Raw genomic sequence first — 18,493 nt, 5'->3', positions numbered from 1 at the left:
TGGGGACAAAAATTTTGTCAGTACTACAAATTCATTTTGTTATTTTAACAAATCACTTTTTTTACTGCAACACAACAGTTTTGCTGCAGTTACAAACCATTGCTAGGCGCCACAAACGATTTGCTAGCGTTACAAAAACGTTGTAGTCATAACGAATGCTTCGTTATCCGTATATTAAGGCAGAAATTTGTTACTGTAAGTTATCTTATCTTGCGGTTACAAAAAATTTTTTTCCGTGTTTTATTTCAAAAATTATATAAATAATTAATAAATCTATCAATTTTGTTAATTTTGTAACAAATTATATGACTAAAACAAATGTGCAATGTAAGATAGTGATTGTGATAATTCGTATTATGATGCCTGAGGAAGGTCTAATAAATGACCGAAACGTAGCAGAAATAATAATGTAATTTTATTTTGATCCTGTCTTGTCCACATTCCTGATATAAAAATAATTATTGATAATTATAGACGATTATACTGACAACATTAAATCAATAAATTTAACACAAAATTTGTGATAAAAATTACAATCGAATATTAGATTAAAATAATAAATATTTAAAATTAATAATCTAATAATATTTTGTATAAAGTACATATATGATACACTGATGCAAAAAATTAAAGGAGCAGAAAAATTATATAAATTTTTTAGTGATTTTTGGAAGGCTGTAACTTGGTAAAAAATGATCGTATCGAGATTTAAAAAAAAGCATTTTACAGCTTGAAAACTCTAGTTTTGGTGCATTTTTTTCAAAATTTTTTAAAACCTCCGGTTAATGCGCAAACATGATAAATGCCGCGAGACAAAAAATTTAAAAAATTTTTTTTTTTTTCCGAAGAGCCCACGGACCGCGGAAAAATTCTTTCAACTAAGCGAACGTATAGTTCGTTTAGCAAATTTATTCAGCTTCAATTTGGTTTTTTTTTAACCTCGTAGGACGATTTTTCGCAGAGATATCAGCCTTCAAACAGAAAATGATCCTCTTGGCTTTGATCATCGATATTTCAGGTACCAATGATCGCACAGACATTTTAAGGGCAGCGGTGAAAACTTGAATAAATTCCCTACAAGACCCTGTCATCATTTTTTGAAAAAAAAAAAATTTTTTTATTTTCAACATCCATTAGAAGTAAGCACAAAAAAATGACTTTTTTTGGTTTTTTAGTAAATCAACCGCTACTCTGCAAATATCGATAAAAAATATAATAATGCCAGGGAATTTTTTAGCTTAATGTACCCCCAAGACCCCTGTAAATTTTTGAATTGATCCATCGAACCGTTTTTTGGGAATCATCGCTCAAAGTTTTGTTAAACAATTAAAGGTGCAAGTTTTGTTCCTTTAATTGTGTAATCATAATTAGAATGAAAAAAATTTTTTTTTCAACTTTTCTCAAATTTTTGCGTTGGTGACTCAGCAAATGCAAGGAAATGACAAAAAAAATAAAAAATTTCCAAAAAATGTCAAAAAAAATCGAAGAAAAAAAAATTGAAACTTTTTTTTTGTGTTCTAAATTTTGTTTTTGACATTTTTTGGAGATTTTTTATTTTTTTTTGTCATTTCCTTGCATTTGCTGAGTCACCAACGCAAAAATTTGAGAAAAGTCGAAAAAAAAATTTTTTTTCATTCTGATTATGATTACACAATTAAAGGAACAAAACTTGCTCCTTTAATTGTTTAACAAAACTTTGATCGATGATTCCCAAAAAACGGTTCGATGGATCAATTCAAAAATTTACAGGGGACTTGGGGGTACATTAAGCTAAAAAAGTCCCTGGCAACATTATTTTTTTTTATCGATATTTGCAGAGTAGCGGTTGATTTACCAGAAAACCAAAAAAAGTCATGTTTTTGTGCTTACTTTTAATGGATGTTAAAAATAAAAAAATTTTTTTTTTTCAAAAAATGATGACAGGGTCTTGTAGGGAATTTATTCAAGTTTTCACCGCCGCCCTTAAAATTTCTGTGCGATCATTGGTACCTGAAATATCGATGATCAAAGCCAAAAAGATCATTTTCTGTTTGAAGGCTGATATCTCTGCGAAAAATCGTCCTACGAGGTTAAAAAAAACCAAATTGAAGCTGAATAAATTTGCTAAACAAACTATACGTTCGCTTAGTTGAAAGAATTTTTCCGCGGTCCGTGGGCTCTTCGGAAAAACAAAAAAAAAATTTTTTTATTTTTTTGTCTCGCGGCATTTATCATGTTTGCGCATTAACCGGAGGTTTTAAAAAATTTTGAAAAAAATGCACCAAAACTAGAGATTTCAAGCTGTAAAATGCTTTTTTTTAAATCTCGATACGATCATTTTTTACCAAGTTACAGCCTTCCAAAAATCACTAAAAAATTTATGTAATTTTTCTGCTCCTTTAATTTTTTGCATTAGTGTATATTAACCAGGATATGTTATATATTTATTCGACCATAATTTTATCAAAAAGGACTAAAATCTTGGATAAAACAGCGACTTCTAAAATTTTGAGATGTTTAATTGGATTTATCTCGAAAACTACTAGCTCTACAGTAATCGCTTACATAATTTCTTTTGTAGGAAATAAAATTCTCTACAAAAAAAAGTTCTGTACAATTTTGTTGTAAAGTTGATGGTTTGTAAGTAAAATAAAAGAAACCATGAAATTAGAGAAAAAATTGGTTTTGTGATTTTTTACAGGTGAGGTCGGTTACAAAACATAAATTAGCTACAAGCACTTTCAAAAAGGAACGATTCCTTTGTGATTTCCACCTATGGTCGATCAAATATCTTGAAATGCCGTTGAGCTATAGATAATTGAAAAAATAAAATTAAAATTTACGTGTTAATCAAATGGGAAAATTTTAAATTCATTTAGTGAGTACTTAAAATTAAAATTAAGAGCTCATCTTTGATGAGAATTTTTTTTTTCAGTGTGTACAATGATATTTCAACATGGGACTTGGAAAAAAATATAGTCATCTCAAACGAAGCACCCTAATATTAATGTATATATAATTAGGTAAAATCATTTTTTTCTGGGTACATATAACTTTATATGATTATATAAGATTTTATATGATTTTATAAGATTTTTTAAAGTCATATAAGTTTCTATAGGACCAATTTCATTATAAAACTTTATATGATTTTATATGAGTCACTTTTATATGATTTATATATGATCATATAAGAACTTTTTTTCCCGGGTTCTAATTCGGGTAGTAGATTTACGTCAAATTGTAGAGAAAGTTGCATACAAACTATCGTCAAAAACGGAAAAGTCCAAAGTTGACGGATATTTGACGAAAAATTCAAGGAAACTTTTGTAAAACTTTTGCTAAGAAAACTGTGCTATTAGGGGAGTTAATGCTTACGCTGTCAATTTAGAAGTAAACCTTATTTTCTTACCCTTTTACTGAAATTTTCTAGTTATATTCTCTGTAAAATTACCTCTTCATAAGAGGCGTAAAATTACGCTGACTTGTAGTTCATGTTGTACCCCGTATTTTTAGTCAGAAACAGAAATATCTCAATTGGCATAGAAATATCTTAAGTTGGCAGTGATTTATCGTCAAATCGAGGAGATTCATCATTATTGCTGACCTAAGCATCAGGTAACTTCGAACAATTTATTAGTTCTCGTTAATATATTTGATTTGACTATAATTAATTAATTTATAATAGTACTGTGAAAAAGCAATTGATAGTTTTTTATTAATTCTGGCAGTTAACAGGATATTTTTTATGATTCAAATTTTATTCATAAGGTGAGTGATAAAGATTTGATTTATTATATGCAACACCATTTTCAAGCTTAATGTTTGGTAGTAGAATCTGTACTAATATTTTAAAATTGAATTCAATTGCAATTGACTTAAGCCAACAATATAACACATAAAGTTTTTGGTTTCTATTAATGGTATAATAACATATTCTTGAAAGGTCCGTCAAAGCATAGTTCCTTCAATTTATTTATATTTTTAACTATTGTTTTTTTTTTTCAGCAGTTGTAAATTCCAAATTTCTTTCTATTTTGACTTATCATTGGAAAAATCGAGGAAAAAAATTATAGAAATAGAACTACTCGTGCTCCAGGTAAATCTTAAACATTTTAATTTCTGATTTTAAAAAATTTTCTTATTATTATTATTTTTTTTTTACCTTACTAACGATATAATCATTTTTCTTTTTCAGCTGTTATTGGACAATTTCTCTGCTATCAAAAGCAGTCATTTTTCTTTGACTTCTGCTTTCAATCAGCAGTCTTATATTCAATTTTCTGCTTTTAATCAGCAGTCTTATATTCAATTTTCTGCTTTTAATTAGCAGTCTAAAATTTTTTTCCATTTTCTGCGTTTGATTTGCAGTTTAAAACTCAATTTTTTACTTTTGATTAGTAGTTCAGGTAGTCCTATATTTGAATTTCTGCTTATAACAGCAGTAGTGCTCACAGAATCTGCTTGGATAAGCAGTAGGATTTCAAAATACTAGATATCGCTGATTATTTATCTTTATTTATAATTATAAGGAGTATAAATTAAGTTAACAAAGTATACATATTTTTGTACTGTTCTCTGTATTATAAAATAAAACATAATTAAAAAATCATCAAATTTTATATTGAAAATAAAAACTTCTTGAATTATTTATTTTTATAATAATAAATCCTCCTACTGAACTATTTTATTCAATTGTAAAAACTCAAGGTCAAAAGTTATTAAATGATCATATTGACTATTTTGCTCACTTACTGCATGAAAATTTTGGTTATGCGGTTCAAGAATCTTGGAAAGTTCAATGCTTAGAACTTATTGAACCTTTAAATCCTTATAAAAATCATATTCAATTGCTACACAGCCAAGACGGGGATTACAAACACGATAAAAATGATAAATTTTCATCTGATCATTGGATCTGTAGCTATTACGATACAAAGTATATTTATATTTTTGATTCCGCTAACAAAAATAAGTTACACAGGCACCATGAATTATTTCTTCGGCGGTGTTACCCTAAGTTTCTGTTTAATTCAGAACCCTGATTAAAAAAAATGATTAAAAAGTATTTAAAATGATTTGTTTTTTAATCATTTTAAATACTTTTTAATCCTTTAAATCATTTCTAATCCTGTCTCTTATGGACATTTAACGTGTGAAATCATTTTTAATCATTTTTTTTAATCAGGGAAGCTGTAAAATTTCCTGAAGTTCAAAGTCAGCCAAATGGAGATGACTGTGGTATATTCGCAATAGCTTTTGCAACTTCTCTTGCTTTTGGGAATTGGCCAATAAAAGAATCATGTCATTATGACCATGAAAAAATGCGCCCACATTTACTGCATTTATTTAAAAGTGGCCATATTTCCAAATTTCCTTTAAGGTAGTACTACCGTTACCACAGGTGTCAAATTAGTGCTATGTGTAATTTGGCTAGAGTAGTATTTTCATTTGGCAACGCCGCATAAAAACTAAAGAGACAGAAATACATTCTGTTTCACTCAACATATGAGTTTATGCGCGGAAATCTATTGCGCATACATTTGTTTATTTTTACACTACTTATCAGTTGCGTATGTTTATTATCAAAAATGTCGGAGTTTAATTTAATAAACTGCACAAGAAAAGTATTTCGTTGGAAAGGTAAAAGAGTTACCGAAAAGGTATATAAAAAAAATCTGAAACAAGTCACACTGGCAAAGAAATTAAACGGAAAACATGGAAAATTCATGTCACCTAACCCTACCAAAAATGTAGATGATATCAACATAAATTAAATTATTTTCTATTTTGAAAATAATTTATATTATTCTGTGTATTTTATAACATGTTGCTCAATTTGTTTATGTAACTTTATTAAAAATAAAAATTATCATATATTTTTTAAAAATCTGTATAACACTGATATTCTCACATACCGCATTGGTGCATGTTTGAATTTCGCGCGCGTCCTAACCTTTTCTGCGGCGTTGCCACATTTAAGTCGACTAGTACTTTTTTCTCAATCATTTGTTAATTGTTCTTATCACAGGCTCTGAGTTTTTGGTTTTATTTGCACATAATATTCAATAAATTTTTCTCTTTCTATTGATACCAAAATTATATAAATCTCAACGTCCAGTTTTGTGAAATAAAATAAAGTCTGTGATTTCCCATAAGGATCAATGTTAAACGCAAAAATTTATAAATATTAATATCTTTTTTTCAGTGCTCTGTAGGCTTCCAAAAATTTAACTGCTTAATTATGATATTATAAAATACCAATATGCCAAGTTTCATTAAATTCTGAACGTCAATTCTAAAACCGGTAGTACTACCTTAATACAACAAGATACCATTTTTTTAAAGCATAAACAACATGGTAATTATAATCGAATCTTTGGATTTCAATCAAAATCTAGCGAGAAAGTTGTTGATGTAAAAAACAGCATAACTGATATGATAAATATGTCGCCTAAGAATATCAATCTCACGTTAACTTCAGTTCCAAAAATTAACGTAAACACGAGCTTGGACAATAAAAAAACTGACAGTAATGATTTTCAAAAATCTGTAATTAAAAATAACAATTACTCTAGCCCTGTTTTAAAAGTGCAGTCTCTTAGTGAACAACAATTATCTTTAATTACATCAACAGAATAATTAACAGATGATCATGTAGACTATTTTGCATATTTATTGCATAAATATTTTGGCTATGCTTTTCAAGAATGTTGGAAAGTTCAATGCTTAGACCTAATTGAACCTCTAGACCCTGATAAACTTCATATACAAATACTACATAGCCGAGACAAAAATTATAAGTATTGTCACGATATTTAAATATCACGGCATCTTCGCATTAGGTGGGAGAGGGGCAACAGATGGCAGCACACGCTGCTCAGCACGTCTCTAATGTTATTATTATTATCATTACTATTATTATTATTATTTTATGTATTATCTTATTTTATTTACTGTGTTTCTATTATTTGTTTAAATCCCTAGGTAGAAATTGCGCCTAACTCAGTAAAATTTACTGAATTTTATGAATTGTTAATTGGATTTTATAGCCGCCGGGATAAATAATTGCGCATTTATTTATTTGATTATTATTATTATTATTTTGGTTGGTTGACGCATGCGCGACGTGTAATTTTTAAACACAACGTCTCTCTGACGAATTTATGACGACACTTGCTACCAATATTTTAGACAATTCTGAGAAATGTAATTAAAATTAAAAGTAAAAATAAAATTCGAGAGAGATTTGTACGTTAGAAAAGAAATAGTAAGGATCCGCTGAACAGTGGGACCTATTGGTAACAGATGTTTTAACTGGAAAAGTCGTAAAAATTTGAGTCGAGCTAAAACAAGGAAATGCTTTGACATATTTATTAAGACTTTTACGATGACGAGGGACTCGCGGTCGCGGAAGACCCAGAGAAATCCTTGCGTGGGACATCTGGAAAACATTGAATCAGCAGGTTCTTCGTAAGGAACCGGCCATAGCGGTGCAGCTGTGCGTACTATTTTCTATTCGCTTGTTTCTTTTAATCTTGTAACTTGACCGTTCATACTTGTACACTTGTCTGTGGGAATTCAGAGCAAACCCAAAATATGTCAGTACCCATATACGGGCAGCATACATATATATATATATATATATATTTATATACTATAAACACATGTACATTACGCATGTACGTATCTTCATGCATTATTGTATTCTGGTGAGTGTGCTCCGAATTCTCCAAATTAATTTTATATAAAAATAAAATGAAAAATTTTGAACTTAAGGTTCGATTGAGTGGTGACTCAGGTGTACCGATTGTTACAAGACACTTAACAATTAGTATTGAGAATATTTGTGGCATTGATTGGTATTATATTAAAAATTCAGACCAATGGAGCCAATAACCATACTATTTTACAACGACGACTGTAAGTACCTTTGTGTTTAATACATTGGCGTGTAATTTGTCCCACGTTGGTGGCCATTCGCATATCTCTCACGTGTGAGTGAGAGAGAGCGTAATACTTATTCTGAATTTCAATATATATATATACACTCGCGTACTTGTTTGTCTCAGCGGAAATTTTCCAAACTTGGGGAAGTAATATTCAGTGTTTATTGTTGAATAATTATTGGTGACCGTTTATATGATTTGACGGTAAATAATTAACAATATTCACCTGTATTATTTTCTCATTGAATAATGATTGATGACCGTTTATATGAATTGACGGTAAATAATTAATGATCTTTATAATTAGTATTATTATATTATTAAGTAATTATGGGTGACCGTTTATACGTCTTGACGGTAAATAATTAATAATATTTACGTTTATTATTTATCATATTCTGAATGGTATTGGGAAAAATATTTTACAATTATTTAAATATCACCAGTGTTTTCGTTATTAAACGTGCGTTAAATAGTTAAATCTTATTATTTGCGATAACTATTATTAGTTGACATCATTTATTTTTATTTTGCGTTGATTATTTACAGTTATTTGTTTATGATTTGTAAACACTGGTGATTATTTGCTGTAACTATTTACAAGTATTACCAGCGATTATTATTACGGACAGTAAATAGTTACAAGTGCTCAAAGCATTAAAACATTTAAGCGTATTATAATTATATCTGTGCACCTAATAATCATTATTTATACTTATTTATATTTGTTTTGCTATCACGTGCGAGTGATAGCAAGTCGAACATTTTTTTTATACAATTAGTAATTTGCGTAATTGACTATTGGGTAATAATTTATTGTGAAGTGAACGATTATTATTTTTATTATTGTTTGTTAATACCCACTGAAACGATATTATAATTTAAAATATATCGGGTTGATAAATGGCTACCAACCCGGGATTTATTTAATTTTATTATTTATTTATCGCACACTATCTCTTTCTTGCTATCCTTTTTCAACACCTGAAACTGCTCTCTGATTTTATTATTTCATTTTTTCATTTTCATTTCTTATTTATTGTTGATTATATTTTGTTCGTGGGGGTACACGAACTGGCGCCCGATTTGGTTATCTAACCCAGCCTGGGAAGTGCTGTGTGTCTAATGGGGATTGTGGGCATCTCCAAGGGACTTTTTGTCTTGTTTATTATTTTTATTTTCAGTTTTTACCATAGGTGGGCCATAACGGCTATTTGCACACACCACACTTCGCCGTGGGTTGTGACGAATAGAAGTGAACGTTATAGTATGATAAAAATGATAAATTCTCATCTGATCATTGGGTCTGCAGTGATTATGATACTGAATATATTTATATTTTTGATGCTGCAAACAAAAATAAGTTACACAATATGAATTATTTCTTCGACGTTGTTACCCTAAATTTATATTCAATTCAAAGACTGTGAAATTTCCGAAGGTCCAACATCAGCCAAATAACTATGATTGTGGTGTATATGCAGTAGCGTTTGCAACTTCTTTAGCCCTTGGAGATTGGCCGATAGAAACATTATTTCATTATGACCACAAAAAAATGCGTCCACATTTGCTTCAAATAATTCAAAATGACCTTATTTCCAGTTTTCCGAAGGATGCGACTTACTCATTATCAGTATTGGACGATCTCATACCCTCGCGGTCCTGCAACCACCGTGGAACCACCGTGGATCCACGGTGAAACCACCACATCGTGGACCTACCGTGGAACCACTGTGGATCCACCGTGGTTTCGTGACATTTCACCACAGTTGATCCACAGTGGATCCACAGTGTATCCACGGTGAATCCACGACAAAACCACGGTGGATCCACAGTGGATCCACAGTAGACCCATTGTGGATTCACCGTGGTTTTTCCGTGGATCCACCGTGGTTTTCCGTGGTTTTACCGTGGTTTGACGCGAGATCTTGACATGAATTTTTCAGTTGAAATAGTGATAAATGAAGACGTTTCTAAAAATCTAACTCAAGTAAAAAAATTTTTTCCGTAGTTTTACCGGATGAAAACGTAAAATGAATTTTTGTACGCGTGTAATTCAAATGGAAAAATAGAAATTCATTGAATCTCATTAAGAACTGAGATATAAAGCTGTGCTTTGAAGGGAATTTTTTTTTGTCTAAAAGCAGTTTTTTCTTCGGACCACTCTAGTATGTATAAATAATAGTGATACTTTACATAATTTTTTTATCGACTTAATTAACCTAAAATATGATGCAGCAATCATAAGACTTTTTTTTTGTCCAACTTTCTGTAAATAATAATTAACGTTACCTCGTTGATTTTCAACAACCCCACGAATAAAATTATCTATAACATTGTTTTGGAGTGATAACTTTTACGTAATTTTATTGATCAATTCCTGAAAACTAACTAGTAATTTTATTCAAACACGATATCAAATGTTGCAAAGCATGTAATAATTAGCTGATTTGCTCAAAAAATTCTGTGGACGAAGTCTTTCGAAATTCAAAAAATTTTTATCCCAATTTTCTTTTTAATTATGTATTTGTTAATTAACAAAATTTGTAAAAATGATAGTAAACAATAAAACCTCGATAATTCTTAAGATAAGATTAAAGTACTCAAAGTCAATTTTGTTCTCCATTAAGCAATAAACAATTTCAGTTTTGTTTCAATGCTTCAGCTCAATTTTTTTCTGAACAATGAGAGAAATTATTCGGAAAAAAAAGATAATCTTGTGTTTGAAGAGTTAGTATCTTAATAACTAAAAGTTATATTGACATTAAATTTATTTGTATGTTGTTATATAAATAATCATATAAAAGTCAATAAATGATTGAGCTGAAACATTAAAAAAAATTTTCTCAAAATCTTTTTATAAACATTCACTTAAAACTAAATAAATAAATGATCAAGAATTTAAAATTATAGCTTAATTCATTTATTGTTTCATGATAAACAATAAAGACTTGAAGGGTCATGGTCGTATCTTCGATAGTTTATAAGTTATAATAATTATTAGAATGAGAAACACGGAAGAAAACTGCAAGTTCGAAACATGAGAACTTTATAAATTATAGAAAAAATATAAAAAAATTTTTTTTCTTAAAAAATCACACATGACCGTTTTTGTATATTTTTATAGTATTTAAGAAAAAATATAATTTTTTTAAATTTAAAAATCATAAATAATCAACAGTTAAAAAAAAATAACATGAATATTTTTTTTACATTTTAATAAATATAAAAAACTCCAAATAACACTTTTCACAGCTGCACAAATTTTCTACAGGAAGTTTTAATACACGAAAAAAATTCCTCTGCGGCAATTAAATTGGTTTTGTTAAATTCTATTAAACTAAAATTGATTTGGGACAACTAAATTTTATTACGTTAACATGATCTATTTTCTCAATTTTTAATAAATGATTTAATAGACTCTATTTGGTTGACATTAATAATTCTCTCTCTAAGATAATAAAATCATTTGGTTAAGTTAAGAAAATATTTATTTAATAGACAAATAAATTATTTTACAGTGCCAAAAACCCCAAATATTAAAGCAATATATTATTATATCAACTCTAATAAATATTACTTAGACACAAAAAAATATATCCATTTAGAATAAATATATATATATATATATATATATATATATATATATATATATATATATATATATATATATATATATATATATATATATATATATATATATATATATATATATATATATATATATATATATATATATATATATATATATATATATATATATATATATATTTGTTCGAGATTAACGAATATATATTTAATCCTAATGATTATTGATTTAAAAAGTTATGATGCTAGGCAGCAGCAGCGGAAGTAGTTCAGTGCTCACCACTAGATCGCGCCCACCTTTTGTAGTGTCCCTGGTAAGATACTTATTTCAGAAGTTATAAATTCTGATCTTGAAGCAATCATGGAATGCGTTACTCGCTGAATGTTAGCAGAGAGATAATAATCCATTTTTGATAGTAATACAGGGGTATCTTGTATTACACTATGACATTAATGTTTTCTTGAACTATTTTTGTCAAAGTACAAAAAATAAATTTTGAGGTGAGACCAAAATATACATACGGGCTTTCGCGCTAAGGCATGTGAAAATCGGTCTTTGGTCACTTACTATCAACCCAGCAAAGATAAATCTAGTTTATAGTAAATTTAATTTTTTAAGACTTATAGCTTTACATCGTAATTCAATTGTAGTTTCACTCTCGAATTTTTCATTTTTTTTATTTGATAGTTGGTAAAATCTATTTTTAGTTAGTGCTTATGTATTAAACGGTATAACTATACCATAAAAGTACGTTGAAAACGTACTGCAAACACGACAAAAAAAAACCATAAAACCACTATGAATCCACGGTGGATCCACGGTGAAACCACCATGGATCCACCGTGGTTTCACCGTGGATCCACCGTGGATTTATAGTGGATTTATAGTGGTTTCACCTTGGATCCACGGTAGTTTCACCGTGGATCCACGGTGGCTTCACCGTGGAACCACGGTGGATAAATGTCACAAAACCACGGTGGATCCACGATGGATCCACGGTGGATCCACGATGGATCCACGGTGAAACCACGGTGGATCCACGGTGGATTTATTGTGGTTTCAAGACCGCGAGGGTATGGAAAAAACCTAAACGAAAGTATACTAAACATGTTAAAGATAAAGTTACTTCTGCTTTAAAGCACTTGAAACATGAAAATACTATCCATCAGAAAGAAAATAATAAAAGTAATCAAGATTTAAGTAAAGATAAGACTAAAAATATGTGTCTTTTACGCAAACGAAAACTGAGTCCACTAAAAGTAAGAGCTACAAATTCTATAAAAAAACGTAAAACTACAACATTGCCGTTTCTTGACCAAAATTATCTAGATAATATTATTGAAGGAAATCGATTAATGTATGAACACCTCTACCAGTTTCAATTAATATTAGCCGATTGTTCTCGTTATAATCATCAAGATATATTATACTTAGAAAAACTTCAAAATTTTGAACCTGTCCCACAATTAGAAAAACATATTCAAATATTGTGTAATAAAAATAAGCACTGGATATGTTGTTTTTATGACACTAAAAAGATTTATGTTTATGATTCCCTTAACATAGGATCATTAAATGAAGATCAAAAAATTTATTTGCAGCAGTTGTTTCTTTATTTAACAGTTAACTTGAAGTCAATTATTTTCCCAAAGGTTCAGAATCAAACAAATGAAAATGATTGCGGAATTTTTTCCATTGCTTTTGCAGTGTCCTTATTATTCAGGCAAAAACCTGAATATATAGACTATGATTATGATTTAATGAGGTCACATTTATTATCAATCTTTAGAACTAATACTTTAACTCATTTTCCTGTAATTTCAAATGAAAACAAATACATTACACTAGATCTAGCCGCAATTTTAAAAAAAGTAAATTCAGCTTTGAATTATCGTCTCAATCGTTATAAAACACTGTCCTCTGCTAAGGATGTACAAAGTTTGCGAGAACCTTCTTTGTTTAAGACACAAAAAAATTGTATTATTGATGAGACTGTTAAATTAGAAGAAAAAGATTCGAATCATCAAAATTTGAGTAGCAACTTGATATATTTAACTAATATGATAATACAACGGAGTCGACTGATAGATGAACATATTTATCGTTTTAAGTTAATTTTAGCCGATTGCTTTGACTACAATCATCGAGATACACTATATTTAGAAAGGCCTAGCAATATTCAACCTATATCAAAATTAGAAAAACATATTCAAATATTGTACAGTAGAAATAACCACTGGGTATGTTCTTTTTACGATACAAAAAAAAAAATTATATTTACGATTCTCTAAACTTAGGATCGTTAAATGAAGATCAAACAATTTTTTTAAAACACTTATATCCTTATTTAAAAGTTGATTCGAGTTCCACTGTATTTCCAAAAGTTCAATATCAACCTAATAATGACGATTGTGGAGTTTTCGCAATCGCATTCGCAGTATCTCTTTTATTCAGGCAAAAGCCAGATAATTTAGTATACGATCATAGTTCAATGCGTATACATTTATTAAAAATATTCCAAACGAATACAATAACTCATTTTCCAATTCTTGATAGTACACACTCCTTAAAATTACTAAATTTAGAGGAAATTAAGAAAAAAGAACATTTAGCTTTAAACAACAGAAAAAAAATGAAAAAAAAATAAAATCGAAGGTCAATCAGACGTCTGAAACAAAAGTTATTTCAAACAATTTATATACATCAAGTTATGCATCGTATTCAAACTTTATATTTTCGGATGTTATTGACCTATCTTCAGAAATTAAATCACGAGCTACTTCCCATGATGATTGTGCTATAAATAACGTAATAGATATAGAAAAGATTTCGATAAACAAAAGGAAATTTGTACAAAAAAAGTATCAGTTAGAAAAGAGTAATGTTAGAAATAATGTTAGAAACATAAAACTAGCACAACAGAAATTATCAGTCACCAAAAAAATTATATCGAATTATAAACGAGAAAGCCTTGATAAAGATAATATCAAATTGGGGTCATCTGCTGAAAATTATATTAGAAAACTAACGCTAGTAATCGATAAAAATAGCTTAGCTGAAAAAAGATTAGAAGCAGAAAGAATTATTAAATGGTGTTTATTTCAAAGAAAGAATTATATAATGATTTTGACGAGAACATTAGAAAGTCTAAAAAATAAAGCTGAGTTATACTTATCTCAGTTGTTAGATGACTCCGTAAGAAACATAGATCAATATAAAAATATGTGTGGAAAATTAATTCATAATACAACGACCGAAAGTTATTTCTATGATACAACATATTCGTTTGAAAAACTTTATGAACAAACAATCATTATTAATTCAAGTGGGCAAGCTACTAATATTTTACCACTTATAAAAAATCATCACGGAAAAAAAATATGGTCGTGCAGTGATTACTGTCGTATTAATTATGATGAAAAAATATATGAACAATATATTCGTTTACTTGAAGATTTAAAATCTCGAAGATTAACAAACTTCTCGAAATTTTTGAAAACATTATTTTTATCCAGTCATACAGACAGTAAGCGTGGTCATTTTCAAGAATTTGATAGATCATTAGATTGTTGTCAATCGTTGTTCATTTCTGTAGGGTTATTATCACCACATTTTCCTTCTGTTAGGTATATGAAAAGACTTATTTATCGAATGAAGGAGACTTTAGCTAAATTAAATGTGTTAGATAATGCTCTGGAAGCTTCTAATTTAGAAATTTTGATTGATACAACAAATGAGATGAAAACAAGAGGAAATTTACTCGGTAAAGAATGTGAAGGAATTTGTTTAAATGAAGATTAAATACAATCAGATAAAAGAGTATCAATTGCTACGTTTATAAAGCAATCGATGGATACACCACGATATAAGTTTATATCGTTTCAGAAACTAAACTTCAGAAAAGACATTGATGAATTAAATAAGTTGCGAAATCCGATTTCAACTGAAATTTGGATTAATTTGATCACTTTTATAAAAGCGCAGGATCCAGTACTGCATAGTGATTGTATATGCAATAACTGCTTAAAAAAAATTCGATCTGGAAAGTTGCCTTCAACTTGTACATTAAATAATATCTATGTTGGACCAGTTCTTGATGAAATGAGTACTCTTAATGAGTATGAAAAACTTCTCATTCAAAGAGCCAAGTCATTTCAAGTCATTCAAAGATTAGGAACTCTGCTTAAAAAAAATTTACAGGGGACTATGAAAATACAGACATTAAAAGGTCAAGTATTTCATCTCCCTTTACCCTTAGAAGAAACTATGAAAAAATTATGCTCAACAACAGATCCTATTAATAAAAATCACGAGTTATACATATTAATTCGAAGTATACCTACAATGAAAAATGTCGTATGGGAAAACCTAGTTAATTTAGAGAAAGTTTTTAAAGTCTTGGTATGGTTGAAATCTCGCAATCCTCTATACGCACAAATCAAAATGCCTGATTGCTCTGATAGTTTGAGAGAATGGCTTAGTACAAACAATATTCAATTCGAGACTGAATTGAACGCGAGGACAACAGTGAAGTTCATGTAAACATTTCGGAAAAAATACCCGGAAAGTGAGATAATTCAAAATGAAAGTGTTCAAAATAAGAACAATGATAAAGATGTTTGGAAAGTAAAAAATAATAGTATTAAAACACAAGAAAACCATAAAGATACCGAAATTGATGCTAAAAAATTTAATGAAAATATTAATTCAATTAAACAAATATCGAATTTGACTTGTCAGAGTTCTTGTCAGGGATCTGTATTTTCTAGAAAAAACGCAAATGATCAACCGAATAGTAATAGTAATAATTATATTAATAAACAATCTTTACCAACAGCGAAATATGAAAATGAACAGCAAAATGAAAATAACAATTGATTCGATTTTTAACTTCCCGCTAAGAAAATTGTAAATTTTCAAAAATTCGGGAAGTTATTGGTTTCGGTCCGATTTACGAAAATCGAATTTCCATCAGATGTCGACGTTTCGAGGTCCTAGGAAGCTATCCTGACTAATTTCACGATGATGTCCGAGTGTATGTATGTGTGTACGTACGTACGTACGTATGTATGTATGTAAATATTCATAACTCTTGAACGGATGAACCGATTTTGATCGTTGAGGTGTCATTCGACGCGGCTTGTTAATGTCTTGAGGCCGTAGAAATTTGAACTTAATCGGTAGGGTGCGTTCAGAGATATTTCAAAAATAAAATTTTTTTAAAAATGTTTTATTTGGATAACTTCCAATTTGCTTGATGGATTGATTCCAAAATCTAATCAGCTCTAAAACTCTATAAGCCGCGTCGAATGCCACCTCAACCATCAAAATCGGTTTATTCGTTCAAGAGAAACCGTTGACGAAAGAATTCAAAAAAAATTTTTTCCTTGGTTTTTTTGAAATTTCTCAAAAACGGCTGAATAAATCAATTTCAAAATTCGACCAGCTTTAGAACTTGATAAAACGCGTCGATTGCCACCTCAACCAACAAAATCGGTTAATTCGTTCGCGAGATATCGTGGAAGAAAGAAATGCTAAAAAATGGTTTTTTACAAAACAATGGCATACAAAAGTATTTGCGAGCTCGAAGAGCTCGAAAATATATTCACAATAATGTTTTCGAGCTCAGCGAGCTCGAAAACAGCGGGAAGTTTTGGGGCTGGCCCGCAGGGTCAACTGACAGACCGATTTTTTCGATTTGCCAACTAGCGCAATCAATCAGAATTATATCAATGCCGAAATGACTAAAAGAAAAGTAAATCAGACAAAAGTAACACAGAATTTAGTTTATACAGATCATAGTTACAGCAATTTATCTCCAAAAAATGAAAATGACTTTCAAGAAAATAGAAGTAATATTATTTGTGATGAATATTTTGATAGCGCGAGAACGAGTGCACAAGGCGATAATACACAAAAAATTAAGAAACATAAAGAAATAAATCTTGATGAAAGTATAATAGAAAGTAACAAACCACGAGCTATGATAACTCAAATATTAAACGCGAATTATTCTCAATATATAGATTGTACTATATATCCCCTCTATGATAAAAAAATGAATGAAACTTCAACAAATATGTATCAAATGTTACAAATCAACGATAAGCCTTTAGATAATCGTATTCATACATTAGACTTACAATGTTTTCCAGATTTATATCCTCTTGGTAAAAATGGTCAACATGAGAAAAGGGAAGTACGTCTTACAGATTATGAATACATAAAAGCGAGATTAAAATCTGCAGATTCCCGATTTCGTTTGAATCAACAGTATCTTTTTTTCTTATTGCATGATTCTAATATTCGTCAATTGGGTCAAGGTATTTATCACACATTAAATGTCACAAATACTCGTGAACGGTATACTGCAGAAACTTACTTAAAATATTTAATAAGCGGTGCTTTAGAAGCGAATTTAAATACTATCTTCTCTCGGCTTCGAAATTCAGCGCAATTTTGGAGTAAACCTAGAAACGATATACTTTGTATGACTAGACATTATGGCTCTGCATCCTGGTTTGTTACAATAAGCCCTGCCGAATGGTTATGGGGCGATTCAATAGAATATGTGAAGGAAATAAATGCTCCAAACTTCGATAAATTATCTCCTAGTGAGGTGATTGCTGCCGATCCGGTGTCTGTCTCGAGATTTATAGAGAATAAGTTTAAAGCTATTCTTGACTTTATTTTATCTGATAGCCAACTACTTGGAAAAATAGTCTATTACTATTGGCGCCGAGAATATTAAGGTCGAGGATTTCAACATTTTCACGTGTTATTTTGGGTGAAAGGTGCTTCAATAGTAGGCATTAATTCTAATGAAGAAATTGTTGAATTTATAATGAAATATGTAACCTGTAAGATACCTGACAAAAATATTTTACCAACACTTCATAGACGTGTTACTACTCATCAGCATCATCATCATAATGATTATTGCTTACGAACAAAGAAACAAAAATCAGGAAAGATT

The 18,493-nt window shown here is 29.5% G+C and overlaps 1 protein-coding gene and 1 long non-coding RNA gene across 10 annotated transcripts in view; one reads left to right on the top strand and one right to left on the bottom strand.

Moving 5' to 3' along the window:
• The window catches only part of LOC130674864 (potassium voltage-gated channel subfamily H member 8), a 535,814-nt gene that overhangs the window by 103,370 nt on the left and 413,951 nt on the right, over positions 1-18,493 (bottom strand). The gene's annotated exons all lie outside the window — the stretch shown is intronic.
• LOC130674870 (uncharacterized) lies at positions 2,360-4,581 on the top strand. 4 transcript variants are annotated; one of them, XR_008991153.1, is made up of 6 exons: positions 2,360-2,619; positions 2,681-2,857; positions 2,915-3,002; positions 3,209-3,597; positions 3,711-4,078; positions 4,178-4,581. It is a non-coding gene; the product is annotated as an uncharacterized LOC130674870 (long non-coding RNA). The 4 variants fall into 4 exon arrangements; XR_008991151.1 differs by having other exon boundaries at positions 2,915-3,597; positions 3,711-3,925; positions 3,991-4,078; XR_008991152.1 differs by having other exon boundaries at positions 2,915-3,597; positions 3,711-3,925; positions 3,988-4,078.

The sequence above is a fragment of the Microplitis mediator genome, chromosome 9, assembly GCF_029852145.1.
Source record: "Microplitis mediator isolate UGA2020A chromosome 9, iyMicMedi2.1, whole genome shotgun sequence".
NCBI lineage: Eukaryota > Metazoa > Arthropoda > Insecta > Hymenoptera > Braconidae > Microplitis > Microplitis mediator.
Note: the sequence above shows the minus strand (reverse complement) of the source record. Positions and strands in the feature narration are given on the sequence as shown.